The sequence below is a fragment of the Arvicola amphibius genome, chromosome 7, assembly GCF_903992535.2.
Source record: "Arvicola amphibius chromosome 7, mArvAmp1.2, whole genome shotgun sequence".
In the NCBI taxonomy this organism is placed as follows: domain Eukaryota; kingdom Metazoa; phylum Chordata; class Mammalia; order Rodentia; family Cricetidae; genus Arvicola; species Arvicola amphibius.
In genome coordinates this window covers 15689052-15702457 of record NC_052053.1, presented here as the reverse complement: position 1 = coordinate 15702457, position 13406 = coordinate 15689052, and positions in this window count along the sequence as shown.

Sequence of the window (13406 nt, the reverse complement as noted above, 5' to 3'; positions counted from 1 at the left end):
GTGTGTGTGTGTGTGTGTGTGTGTGTGTGTGTGTGTGTGTGGTGAACGTGTGTGTGTATAGACTTGGAAATCAAATCTTAGAATGCATGTTTCTATCTGCCACTGAGCTATACTCCCAGCCTCAAATGAGAAACTAGAAGGAAGTAGCTATAGAAGTTGAGTTTTTACAAGAAACACAATTTTCTAGCTCCCATATTTGGACTGTCTAGCGTCCGCAACAGCAAGGAATAAATTTCTACCGTTATGAGCCACCCAGTCTAAGTCATTTCAGCAACGTCAGTAGGCCAAGGGATCCTGGCCTTTATCCACTCCTCATCGGTAATGTCCCTGATATGATTATCAGAAATGTCTCCACCTATTGCTAAGTGTCCCATTGCTTATGTAAACTAAGAGAGCACAGACTTTAGTGTTTGTCTCTTTGCAAAGAACGTCTATAAGTTCAGTCCTTTATTCATAAGAGAGGATGGGTAATCTCAGACCCTAGCCTTGGCAAAATGCAGTCGATTCAAATCTTGCATACAATAAGTTTTTGAATCTCTGATTTTGGAATTTAAATAACTGAGTTTCAGTTTCCTCATGAGTAGAGGCAACCTGGTAAAAATCATGTTGTTGGGGTGCAATTTGTATAATGACAGATGCATAGTAGATATTAAAAGAACTTTAAATACCGTGGTAGTTGGAAAGAAAATGGCCCCAAAGGGAGTGGCACTATTAGGAGGTGTGGCTTTGTTGAAGTAGGTCTGGCCTTGCTGGAGGAAGTGTGTCACTATAGGGTGGGCTTTGAGGTCTCATATCTGTTCAAAATACTGCCCAGTGTCTCAGACCACTTCCTCTTGCCTGCATGTCAGCGTGTAGGATTCTCAGTTCCTTCTCCAGCACACCACCATGTCTGCCTGCACACCACCATGTCACACTACGACAATAGTGAACTAAACCTCTGAATATGTAAGCCACCCCAATTAAACGCTTTCCTTTATAAGAGTGGCTGCGGTCATGGTGTCTGTTCATAGCAATAGAACACTGGCTAAGACAGATGCCACCACCGTTACTAGCATATCTGCCAAGACTGCAGTAAATTCTGTAGGGTTGAAATAGATGCTTGCATTGGTGATTATGACAGAGATAAGCTCCCAAAGGACAAGAATTTTTGCTCCTTTCATTTGTCAATAGGTGCCCAGGCCAAAACTGACATCTGGCACACAGCACAAGCAGTAATTATTAGGTAAATGGTGGTAACATTTTCCATTATCTTTTATTCGAAACTGATAATTTATTTGCAATGAAGTGGATCCAGTCAGAGTCTCCGCACATGCTAGGCAAGTGTTGTACCATTCTCCATCCTTGCAACACTTTGAAGGTGTAGAAGCCAGGGATTGTGTAGCCATGGGTAACCACAGCACTCCAGAGGCCCAGTCAAGAGGACAGAGAACCCGAGGCCTGCTGTGGCTGGCTACACAAAGTCCCTGCTTCCAGAAAGAATTCACAAAAACATCCTTTAAGAATCAAAATGAGTCAGTGTCAAGGAAGGCTCTGACAAGAATGCTGGAGGTAGAAAAACCGACTGGGAAGTCATGGACACACTCAAGTTAGAGAAATGTTGATGTGAGCTCAGCTACCTTTGCAGAGAATGACAAGGAGGGTAGATGACACAGGAGACCAGCCTGGGATATATAGGGAGGAGAACTTTAAAGACCAATTTGGCCCAGTACATTAGATAAAACACACTACACAACACAATGTACATAATGTTTTAGAAATACATCTGATAATCAGGAGTTTTCTCATCATGAGAGATGGTCTCTTGGCCCCGGGACTAACACATAATTTAGCCTTGTGACTTTCTGAGCTTCCAGGACCTTGTAAGTTTCCTTCGCTTCCTGAGGCTTTCTACTTCCTCTCTTCAACTCAAAGAAAGAGCTACGGGACAAACTGAGCCAGCTGCATTTTAATTGGACTGACTTTAGCAGTACGTGCTGATGAAAACGACCCACGGCTTTATTTTAGCTCCGCGACTGGACTGCAGTCCAAACTTCATATGGTTGTTTTCAGTATCATTTTACATGTGTGTTTATTTTTTTTTATTTGTGGCGTTAAAGTTTCAATCTGCCGGTATGTTAATCTTGTGCTCTGTCACTGAGCCTCATCTCCGGACACTAAGTATTATTTTAAATGGAAAACAAAACCCTATAAACACAAACATAGTATCTGAATGGAGCTCCAAGGTAGGTTGAATTTGTGAAGAGATGAAAGCTGAGCATGATCGTGCTCACCTGTAACCCCAGGACTTGTGGGGCTGAAGCAAGAGGCAAGCCTGGGCTACAGGGTGAGACCCTGTCTCAGAGAAGAAAACAACAAACGAACACACAAACATCTGTGAAGGCCAAGCCACCTTGCAGTTAACATAGTGACAGAGGTGTCCCTGCTTCCCACAGGCCGCCTGCTGCTGATGGTTGCCCCAGGTCCAAAGCAGGTATGATTTGATTTTTAGGCTTAACACACTGTAGTATTAAGGTGTCCAAGCACTTATTTCCCAATAATAATCATAAAATAGCTTCAGCCTATTTTAAGCTGATTTATTACAAAGACATTGACATTTCAATTCATCGCATGTAATTTATGAAAATAAATGTATGTGAATTATAGCTTCAAGGCATGCGTTCTTACTTGTTTTCCAAATAGCTGCTGAAATCAACTTTCTATTGGGTTTTATATTATACCCAAAATCGCTCAGGTGACAATTAATGCCTCCTCATTAATCACAAAAGTTTCTGAGCATAATTTAGATTCTAGTATAGCGAGCTCCCTAGAAGCCATACCAGCATTTGTAGTTAGCAACAGGGATATTTGCTAAAGCACAAGATTGGGGCATACATATTACTTTTATGATGCCATCTACCTAAAACCTCGTCATCCCGTGCAGAACAACATCCAAATGTAGTTGGGAGACTGCTGCCTCTCTGAAGGACCAAAACCATGAGTCCATTCATTAAATACGAAATAGTGCTTTCTCAAGCTATGTGGCCTAGTCTTCCCGTCTTAAGAATCTTCCAAATGCTGAAGACTTCCTAAGGCCTTTACTTCACCTCTATTCAAAAATACTTTCACAAAAAAAGGGTGTTTGCCGACCTTGATTTGTCTGTCATTACAGTTCTGACTTCCCTGCAAGGATCTCAGCTCATCATTGTTTAAAGTGAGGATGTGACCACTCCAAGGTATGGTTGAGGAGAAGGTTTTAATTGTAGATATGGGAGAGAGTACAGCCAGAAGCATCTGGAAGAATCCAGAGCAGGGAGAGAAAGTAGTAAACTAACTAGAGTGAACTAGAACTTGAGAAGGGGGAGGGGGCAAAAGAGCTCATGGTCAAAATGGCAGGGCTGTATAGAGATGAGAAACTTGGGGAAGGAAAGCCCATGCGTTGGAGACATAGGGGTCAGGTTGAGAAGAGCCAGGACGCCAGCATGGACTCTATAACGGGCATTTCCAATGCTGAGAGAGCATGGAGTTTCTTTTGGACCTGGCAGTCATTGGGAGAGGCAGCGTGGGTTGCATGTAGGCTAAGGACTGAACTCGCTTATGAGGAGGGAGATGAGATAAAACATGATTGAACTGGACAACATCCTTTTGACAAGGAATGCTGAGGACCAAATCCCAGGGCATCATAGATTTCAGGCAAGCACTCTACCACTGAGTTATATCCTCTGCTGCTCGTTCAGTAAATATACTTTTCAGAACTATGGAAGCCTACGTGATTTTGCTAGCTGCCATGGGAAAAGAGAAGGAAAAGCTGGCTCAGCTCTTAAGAGTTAAAGGATTTCTGGATGCGGCACTACATGTCTTTAATCCCAGAGTTTGAGGCTAGCCTGGCTAGCCAGAGTAGTTCCAGGATAGCCAGAGCTATGTAGTGAGACCCTGTACCAAAACCAAAACAAAAGAATGAAAATGAGACAATTGGATTCACTTTACTCAGTGTCCATACTTCTGGAACTCTGGATACCCCTTGAAAGTTGCTAGAATATCTAAACAATACGTAAATTAGGAAAAATAATAATTAAAGCCATAGGTCACGTGTCCATTTGGAAAAACATGTTCAAGAATAACTAAGTGCCGGGTAGATGTATAATATAAAAAACAATAGAAAGTGTTTTCAAGAGATAAGTCTGGAAAGGAAATAAAAACTCACACCTATAACCCTTGCACTTGAGATGCCCCTGAGCTCAAAGCAGGTCTGGATTACATAACCAAAGCCTGCATTGAAGGGTAAGATTATTAGGGCATCTGCCATCCAAATAAATAATTGCTTTTACTACTGACTGCCAAAATCTTTATAAAAGACTTGCGTGCATGTGCATGTGTGTGTGGGGGTGCTGATGGAGACCAAAAGAGGGTGTCAGATTCTCCAGACCTGGAAAAATAGGTCATGGTGAGCTGCCTGACATGGGTGCTGAGAACCAAACTCAGGTCCTCTGGAAAGCTCTTAACTGCTGAGCAATTTCCACCCCCCCCTCTACATATATACATATATATATATATATATGTATATATATATGAGGAAAAACAATAACAAATTGTATTCTTCTAAAGAAAAGTCAATATTTCCAAGAGAAATTGCAGGAATAGCAAGAAAAGAAAGGAGGGCTGGGGTTGCTCAGAGGTACATGAGGGCCTGGGCTGTAGTTCGAGCACTACCAAAACATAAAAATAAAAACTGAAGTTTAAGCTGGGGTGAGGGTGACAGCAGGAGAGGCAGCTAGATCCATATCAAGAGCTGCGAACATTTGACCATAGGAGAGCAGAAACAACACTGGAGAACAGGAAGAATTCTGACAGAAGAAGACTGAGAGCCGGCGGCCAGGCCTATATCAAAGGAGCCGTCCAGGTGCATGCGCATATGTCTTCACAGTGAGAGAGCAGAGGGACCACGTCATGCCAAAGATGCTGGCTCAGCACCCCGCACTGTCATGCCAGAAAGCCAGTCCAATATTGCCAGAACTTCACGTTGTTCCAAGAGAAGCCAAGAAATGATTCTGTGTGAAACTTCCCAGTTTTTAAATACTTGTCCAAGTTTATAAAATACCATACAAAATCTGATATACATATATATATATGGTGTTTAAAAATAATATTAAGTACAATGTTTGAATGAATACATATTTAGTGAAATATGGATTTAAATGATAAACCCTTAATGTAGCTGTTAGCCCGAGAGAGGAAAGGATTGGGGAAGAGAGAGGAAGGGCACCCAAGGGGCTTCTGTTACATCTGTGATGTTTTATGACTTTGATAAAAGTCTGTAATAAATACGGCAACACGATCGGATTGTTAGACTGTGTGGTAGGTTTGCGGGCTTTTATTACACTATTGCCCATGCTGTTCTGTATATTTGAAATATCTATCTTACAATTAAAAAAACAATAGCACTTGCAGGTCAGATGAAACTCTGGCATCCACATCATTCTACGGAGGAGCCACTTCCAGCCTTTCAGCAGCGTTCTCGCCCGGCCACAGGGCTCATGCTGAGATCAGACCAGAGGGAAAAAAATCGTTTGATTGCTACCAAAGCAAGGTCTATGGGATATAAAGGGTTTGCAGCGTGAATGGGCATCTCAAGGACTTATTCCGCTTGCTACAAAAGGAAAGCATCCTCATGCTAACTGTACACAAACGTACTTGTTCATAGTCTAACTCCTCAGAAAAGTGAGAAGTTTGAACGCATGAATTGGAAGCCAGCCCAGGCAGTACAGCAGAGAACCCATCTCAATAAACAAAGCAGTAAGGGGATGTGCTGGCAGTATGGCCCAGGGAGCAGAGCTCTTGCCAGAACTGCAGGAGCCCCTGGATTCTTCGCCAGTACTGCAGAAGACAAACAGAATCCCCGGGTCAGATTCTACAGGGAAAAAATAGTTAACTTGTGACTGTGGTGTACAACCTGAGTTTAAAAATGTGACAACCCAAAGAAGACTGCCATGATACCACGCAGAGAAGCCACACTAACTAGAAAACTAAGGATAGCTCATCCCGATCCCCGCAGCAACTTTCAAAGACTCTGTTCAGGATGACTTTCGTGAAATAGACATAAGATTGATAGATACATACAGCAAACTAAAAAATGAGGAAACCGTATCTTTTTGAACTAAGAGATTTGAAATAAGAGCTACTTGTAATGCTTTGTTATTATGGTCTCTGGTTTTGTGATTTTATGGTTTTACTGTGTATTAAGAATGTATGCATCTCTGTGTGTATGTTTTTCTTGTTCTTTTTCTTTGACTCTTTTTAATGTTTGTTTTTTTCTATTCTAGTTTGTTTTTATATTATTTTACATTATTATTTTAGGTGTGTGTTTGTTTTCTAATGAGAAAGAGAGCAAAAAGAAGGTGGATTTGCATAGGTAGGGAGGTGGGGGAAGATCTGGGAGGAGCTGGGGAAGGGGAAACAGTAATCAGAATATATTGTGTTAAAAACAATCTATGTTCAATTAAAAATTTCATAATAAAAATTTTAAAAATATTTTGGGGAGGTTCATATCAAAATTAAGAGGAAGGTATGGGTGTTTTTTGTATATTCCTTTACCCTGCTTACAAGATCTCTCCCATCCTCCAGAGTGGTACATTTGTTAAAACTAATAAATTTGCGTGGCATTTGTATCATCCGAATTGAAAATCCTCTCAAGGATGTAAGTGATTTTTCTCAGTCATTTGACATAGCAAGAAATAGCTAATCTAATGGTTACAGCCTGTCCGCCTCTGCAGGTGAAAACAATAGCCTCTCCTTAGGCCACCGCCAATCAAGACAATGGTAATTCTCCTCATTGCTCATCCTACCACCTTCCTTAGGGGCAACTAACAGTGGGTGAAGTCAGTCCCAGATCCTATCCTGTTTCAGAATACATAATTGGACTCAATATTGCCGGCAGCTGGCAAAATCGCCATATTGGTTCCCAAAGCCGTGGGGCGAGGATGGTCATGGTGAGAAAGGCAAAAGGAACCCAGCAGAGTTGGAAGGAAGATGGTGCATCTCAGTGGTGCAGTACTAACACTGGGGAAAACGGGAAGAACAGAAAACTATGAGATCATGGACTGCCAAGTTACCACGTAACCAGAACTGTCTACCGTAAGCAAGGTGCTATCTGACCTACCCGGCCAAAAGCTGGACATTGACAGAAATGGTATGTCATCAACATGAAGACATACATGTATGCTGAAGCAATTACAGGTCTTGTAGGCAAAGGAAACTGCATGCAAAGGGCACCCATGAACCCATGGTCCCTCCTCCCGCTGCATGCCTTTTTCTTGCTAATCTGCAACTACGGCATCCTAGGGAGTATGTTATGATCAGATGGTGGATGAACTGGGCCTAATCTCCAAATGGTTCTGCACATCACATGGGCATCACCCCAAAGCAGGCAGCTGCAGTGCTATACCCTATGCAGTGGGGCATCCCTGAAGGACAGCGAGGAAGGAGCATCTTTACCATGGGAAGAAGCTGGGGCAGTGTACCTGTCCTTGCACTCTGTTCAGAAGTCAACGTGGCTAGACGTGAAATTGTACATAGATTCGTGGGCACAACGGATGGTATTCCCAGGTGGCCACAGACTGGAAAGGAACACGATTTAGGAAACTGGCGACTCAGTCACTATCACTAGGAATAAAGTTGCTGACAACATTAATAGCAGCTAAGAGTGCTACATCATGTCTATCAGTTTTCAGTCCCCAATTTATCTATGATCCAATCCTACTGGGAGAGATTTTAAAAGTCCTATGGTGGACCATAAAATCACTCCGTTGCAAATTATACAACAGGCAGGCTTAAGGAACAGCTTTGTATATGCAAAGGAAAATGTTTACATTTTGCGTTGCATGAGGGTTAAAGTCATATATACCGAATAAAGCCAATAGATAGTATAATCAAGTCATGGCTGAAGTGACATGAAATCTACATGAAGTCTAATATGATATATTATTGCTTGGTTTTGAATGTTCCCCAAAGTTCATGTGGTAAAGGTTTGTTGCCTATGAAGCCCTATTAAGATAGAGAGCCCAAGGGAATCCTGGAGGTCATTGGAAGTTGCCCTTGCCTGTGGGAACAGAAACGACACCTTTTTGCTGGATGGCCGAAGGTGAGGGTGCTTGTTCCTGCAAGTGATCCTAACACAATATTCTCCTCAGAAAAAGCAAACCTATATTGGATTGAAAACTACAAAAATACCTTTTCTGTTTACAAGTCAAGTATCTAAAGAACTCGTTAGGATAAGTCAAAGGGCGATGGCTAACACATACAATAAGGAGGGTGAGCAGCGATGGAGGAGAGAGGACAAGAATGATGGAGCATAGGGCAAGAGAGCAGGCAATGGCTGAGGGAAGAGGGCAGGAGAGTGCCCACTAAGGGCTGTGGGGAGACCGTAGAGAGTGATATGAACTAATGCTTTTATCTCGGAGGTGGCTATCGTCCTGCTATCCCGTTCATCTTTTGAATCTCAGCTCCATGGTACAAATCGTGAAACCTTGGGTTCAAGCACTCAGCATTTCTCAAACAGATGAAAGTCTACAGGACTTGACCTTGTTCAGGGAGCTCTTTGAGGACATGTATATTTGAGACATACAGTTCAGGAGTAAAGTGATGCAGGCTGACACACGATGTAGAGGAAGGTCACCAGAAGCCCCTTTCAAACTCATTTACAGCATCTGTTCCAGGCTTTCTACAGAAAGAGTCTGTTCGATTTCTGCAGAGCTGGGCAAGAGGAATTGTCCTGGGCCCCCAAAGCCTGCTGGAACCCAGTGGAGTGAAGCTGGACCTCTGACAGATAGGTTCAGTCTCCTATTTGGGATCGTGGCCTCAAGAACGTGGTGGACATAACATGATTAGACCCATCAATTGCTTTGCCTAAGAAAGCCACATGAGGGTATACGAGCAATGTGGCTCCCACTAATCTTCAGGGTTGCTTTGATCTGGCTAGCTGGGCAAGTGTCAGGTTCTTACCTCATCACTCCATCTTCTCTCGCATAGTTCCAGGCTCTCTGGGCAAGAACAACTTTCCCAGACAGAGGGCCATTCTTTAGTGAAGCATGTATGAGTAGCTGTGAACCTCCAAACAAGAGCCTGAGAATGTAGCATGACTAAGCACCCACAGTACTGCCCATTAGAGCCTGGTTTTTCTGGAAAAGTATAAAGTGAGGATTGTGGACTGTAGCAGATATGTGTGTGTGTACACACACACACACACACACACACACATCTGCAGATCTATAGCACAACGACAATGATGCTAAGGATACAGAGAGCTGTTGACTCTAACACAAAAACACATAGTCTCCCAAATCTGCATCATCACCTGCACATGGGGCAGGGGACGTCAGCAGTAGGAATGGTCAGCATTTGACTGGTATTTCAGTTCAGTGTGGCAGAAGCAATTGGATGCGAACATTTTTTTTATAGTTGTGTATGTGGAAGAAATAGAAGGTTGGAAGAAACAAGAGACGTGTACAGTCTCTCAGAGCTAAAAGAAACTTAAAAACTCAAATGAGCAAGAGGCTGAAGAAGTTCACCTCAATTGGGAGTTGACAGTCTTGCCATGTGGGCAGCCAAAGAGGGCACTGAAGTTGGGGCTTCTCCTTTCTTCCTACGGTAGGCTCACTCAGGGTGATGTCTGCCCTGTGACTAGCATATTGGTCTTTGCTTAGGGTTTGGTTATTTTGATTGTGTTCCCTACTAGTTTTATTTCCTGTCTCTGAATGCATTTTTTCTTCCTCTCTGGTTGATGAGTTCTCAGTATGAGCACACAAAAGCCAAGGAACTCATGCATACTTTGTGGGTATTTCTCTTCAACAGCCTGGACTCATTTAAGAGGCGGATAGGATGCATGTTTAGCTACAATTGGAGCTTGAAGTTAGGGACACTCATAAACAGCCACCAGGAAGGCAGAATTCTCTGCTCTTATGTTCCAGCCCAGAGACCTCCTTCAGAGCAACAAAGGCCCTTCCGAGTCAGCCAGCCTAAACTGTAGCCATTGCTACAGGGCATCTTACCAAATCCTATAGAATTCTGATTTAAGTACCTCCGGTGCTCTGTCCACTTCCCCTGTTCAGCACCTTCACAGCCTGCTTCCTCACCCACCAAGCACCCTGCCCATGCTCCTGTCTCCTCTCCAGTCAGGCTCTGGGGATTCCCTAAACAGAGAGACATCCCGTGTTTAGGGCGAAAGTGGCAGTGCTGTCTTCTAGACACCCACAATTGTTTCCAACTCTCCCTCAGATGCTTGTCAGTAGAGCAGTGGTTCTCTTTATGGGTTTGAGTACAGTTATGATAAAGTTTATTTTCTGGCTATAGTTTAAACTATCAATATGGAAATTAAATCACCAATTTGAATCGCAGTGTTTTGGGTGGGCAAGTACTTGCTGTGTTCTGCTTTGCGAATTACCAGTGCAATCGTTTCTTAAACTTTCTTAAGTCATATTTTAATAAAGAAAATGTTTTAAAACAGAGACCAATTTATTTTAGGGAGAGTGGGTGGCCGTCAGATCCGTGACATTTTCTAATCATTAACTTGGTTGCTACTGAGAATGCCACCATGTCATCCTTCAGGGGATTTCTTAAAATTGGGTGGATTAGATTTAAAAAAAAAAAAACTTTTTTCTTTGTAATTTTATCACGTAAGCATACCTTTGTAGACATTGTATTTTTATTAAAAGTATTTATTTATATTTGTGTTTTTATGAGGTGTGTGTGTGTGTGTGTGTGTGTGTGTGTGTTTGTCCACGTGTGTGTGGTTGTCAGTGGAGACCAGAAGAGGGCGTCAGATATCTTGGAGATGGAGTTGCAAGCGTGTGTCAGCTGCCTGACATGGAAAGGGGGATCTGAACCCCAGTCCTCAAGACAGAGCAGCGAGCACTCCGAGCCTCTCCCTGGGTCTCTCCAGCTCAAGACACACGAGCTACTTTTATTCTTTTGTCCTGCTTTATGTAAATCGCACAGCATGTACTGAAAGCAATTTCACTGCAGAGTGTGGGAAATGAAGGCACAAAACCAAGGGCTTACTGGGAAGCTAGGTCAAATGTGTTGACTTCAAGTATGTTGTCTTTCTAATGTCCCTCAAGGAAAGAGACATTTAAGGTGTCTTCATGTGTGTGTTTCTCCCTGCAGATAGGGCGTTACTTGGCAGGGGCAGCTGGGAGCGTGACTGAAATGCAGGACGGCTTTGGGGATTCCACTGATAGATGGTGTTTCTGTTACTACCGGCTTAGTGGCTTTGCAGACGTGAATGGAATGTTCTGCCGTATTTTAACCTTTTAGTTACAGACATTCACAAATTTTAGGTCGCCTTGGCTCCAACGTGGACAATTCGAGGGATTGTAGCTCTTGTCAGGGTTTAATTGTCCTGTTAAATGACCAAATACATCGTGAGGAAATGTCCAGTCCACAGCAAGAGAATTCTCGCCTCACTGCTTCATGTTAGACAATCCGGATGAAAAGCAAGGACATGTACCCTCGGCTTGAAGGAGCTGAGTCAGTTCTAAGATTTGGCAGTGGGGTGAATCCTTCAGGGTGTACCCCTAAATAAGTACAAGGAGTTCATATATACCTTGGGGCTTCTGAGGTGGAATCTAGGGTAACGATTACCAGCTAGGGAGAGAACGTGCAGTTAGTTATCCTTGGAGAAACGGAAGTTAAATAACCCTGGGTATGCATTTGGGGATAAGAGGTGTGGTTAGAATGGATATACGTTAGGGAATCTAAACGCTGGCTGCACATTGGAAACTGTTTTTTGTTTGTTTGTTTGTTTTTAAGTTTTAATGTCCAAGTCTCAGCCTCAGCCAATTAATCAGAACCTCTATGGAAGGGTAGGCTCCCAGTGTCGGATATTAAGAAAAGTATCCCCCATACAAGTAGTTCTTATCCTTCCTATGCTGCCACCCTCTGATACAGTTCCTCTTGTTTTGGTGATCCCCCCATCAGAAAATTATTTTCAATGCTACTTCATAGCTGTAATCTTGCTACTGTTATGAGTCATAATGTAAATATTTGTGTTTTCTGATTGTCTTAGGAGACCCTTATGGAAGAGTCATTTGACCCTCAAAGGGGTCACAACCCACAGGTTGAGAAGCGCTGCCCTGTACTGTGAAAGACCGGGATGCATTGCTCACTGCTTCCAGATCCAGAGGCCCAAGGTCTTCCCACCTTAATTTCCCTGTCCCTGTCTCTACAGTAAACGCATGCCTCACTGTCTGCTGGGAATCCCCGTATGGAGGCACTGGCCTCTTGGGTCCTCCCTCCCACCTACAGATCAATCAATCATCAACTCCTTCAGACTGAAATATTTGTAGCTGCAAAGGCATGCTTAAGACAGGAAGTTGGAGCTAGACGTCTGATGTGAAATCATGCTCCAGACTTACCCGGAATAGATGGTGGTGGTGGATTTTACACGGAAACCTACTGGTCTCAGCTTCGAATACTACTAATCATGAAATATCAACGAGCAAATTTATAGAAAGCACTTAGAGAGTTGCATGCAAATTGGATACATGCAAAAGTGCTATGCATTTAAACACGGCTTTATATAAAGGCTGGTGGTACACGTAGGGAACCTGGCACACAGCAAACGTTCAGATCAAGCTGCCAGGAGCTGCTTTCGTTGTTCTCATCATTCGTCTCATATATATTTGGTTTCCTCCATTCAATTATTTTCTCCCCATGTAAGTACTACCAATACGTGATTCTCACTGCCTATAGCTGTATGGAGAAAATGTTTGAGAAGAATGCCTATAGTTCTCTGTACATTTCCTCTTCTCCATGAGCCCAGGTAGATGTCAGGGAAAATAAGAGTAGCAGACTTTTTTTGGACTGCTAGCCGCTGAATCACGACACAGAGACTCATGATTAATTATGAATGCTCTGCCTCAGCTTAGGCTTCTTTCTAGCTGGCCCCTCCCCTTCTTAACCCATTTCTATTCATCTATATGCTGCCTGAGGCTCATTTATCTCATCTAAATACTGTCCCTCTGCTTTCCTGCTTTCTCTATGTCTGATGACTGGTTCCTGGCTGGGTGACTCCCCTTTTCTCTTGCCCACAAGCTCCGTCTATCCCTCCTCTGCCTAGCTACTGATCATTCAGCTTTTCATTAGACCAATCAGGCGCCTTAGGTAGGCAAGGTGAAATAGCAGCACATCTTCACATAGTTAAACCAATGTAGCATTAACAAATGCAACACATCTTTACATAGTTAAACAATTGTTCTGCAACACAAACAAATGCAACACAGCTTTACATAGTTAAACAATTACTCTATTCCACAACAAATAAGAATCAAGGCATTGGAAGTAGTGGGCTTGGGCTGGGCAGGACTATGCAAGGAGCAATTTGGCAAAGTCAACTCAAAGAGATTCTGGATGCCCTTAAAGCAAGAGTAGGCAGCTCA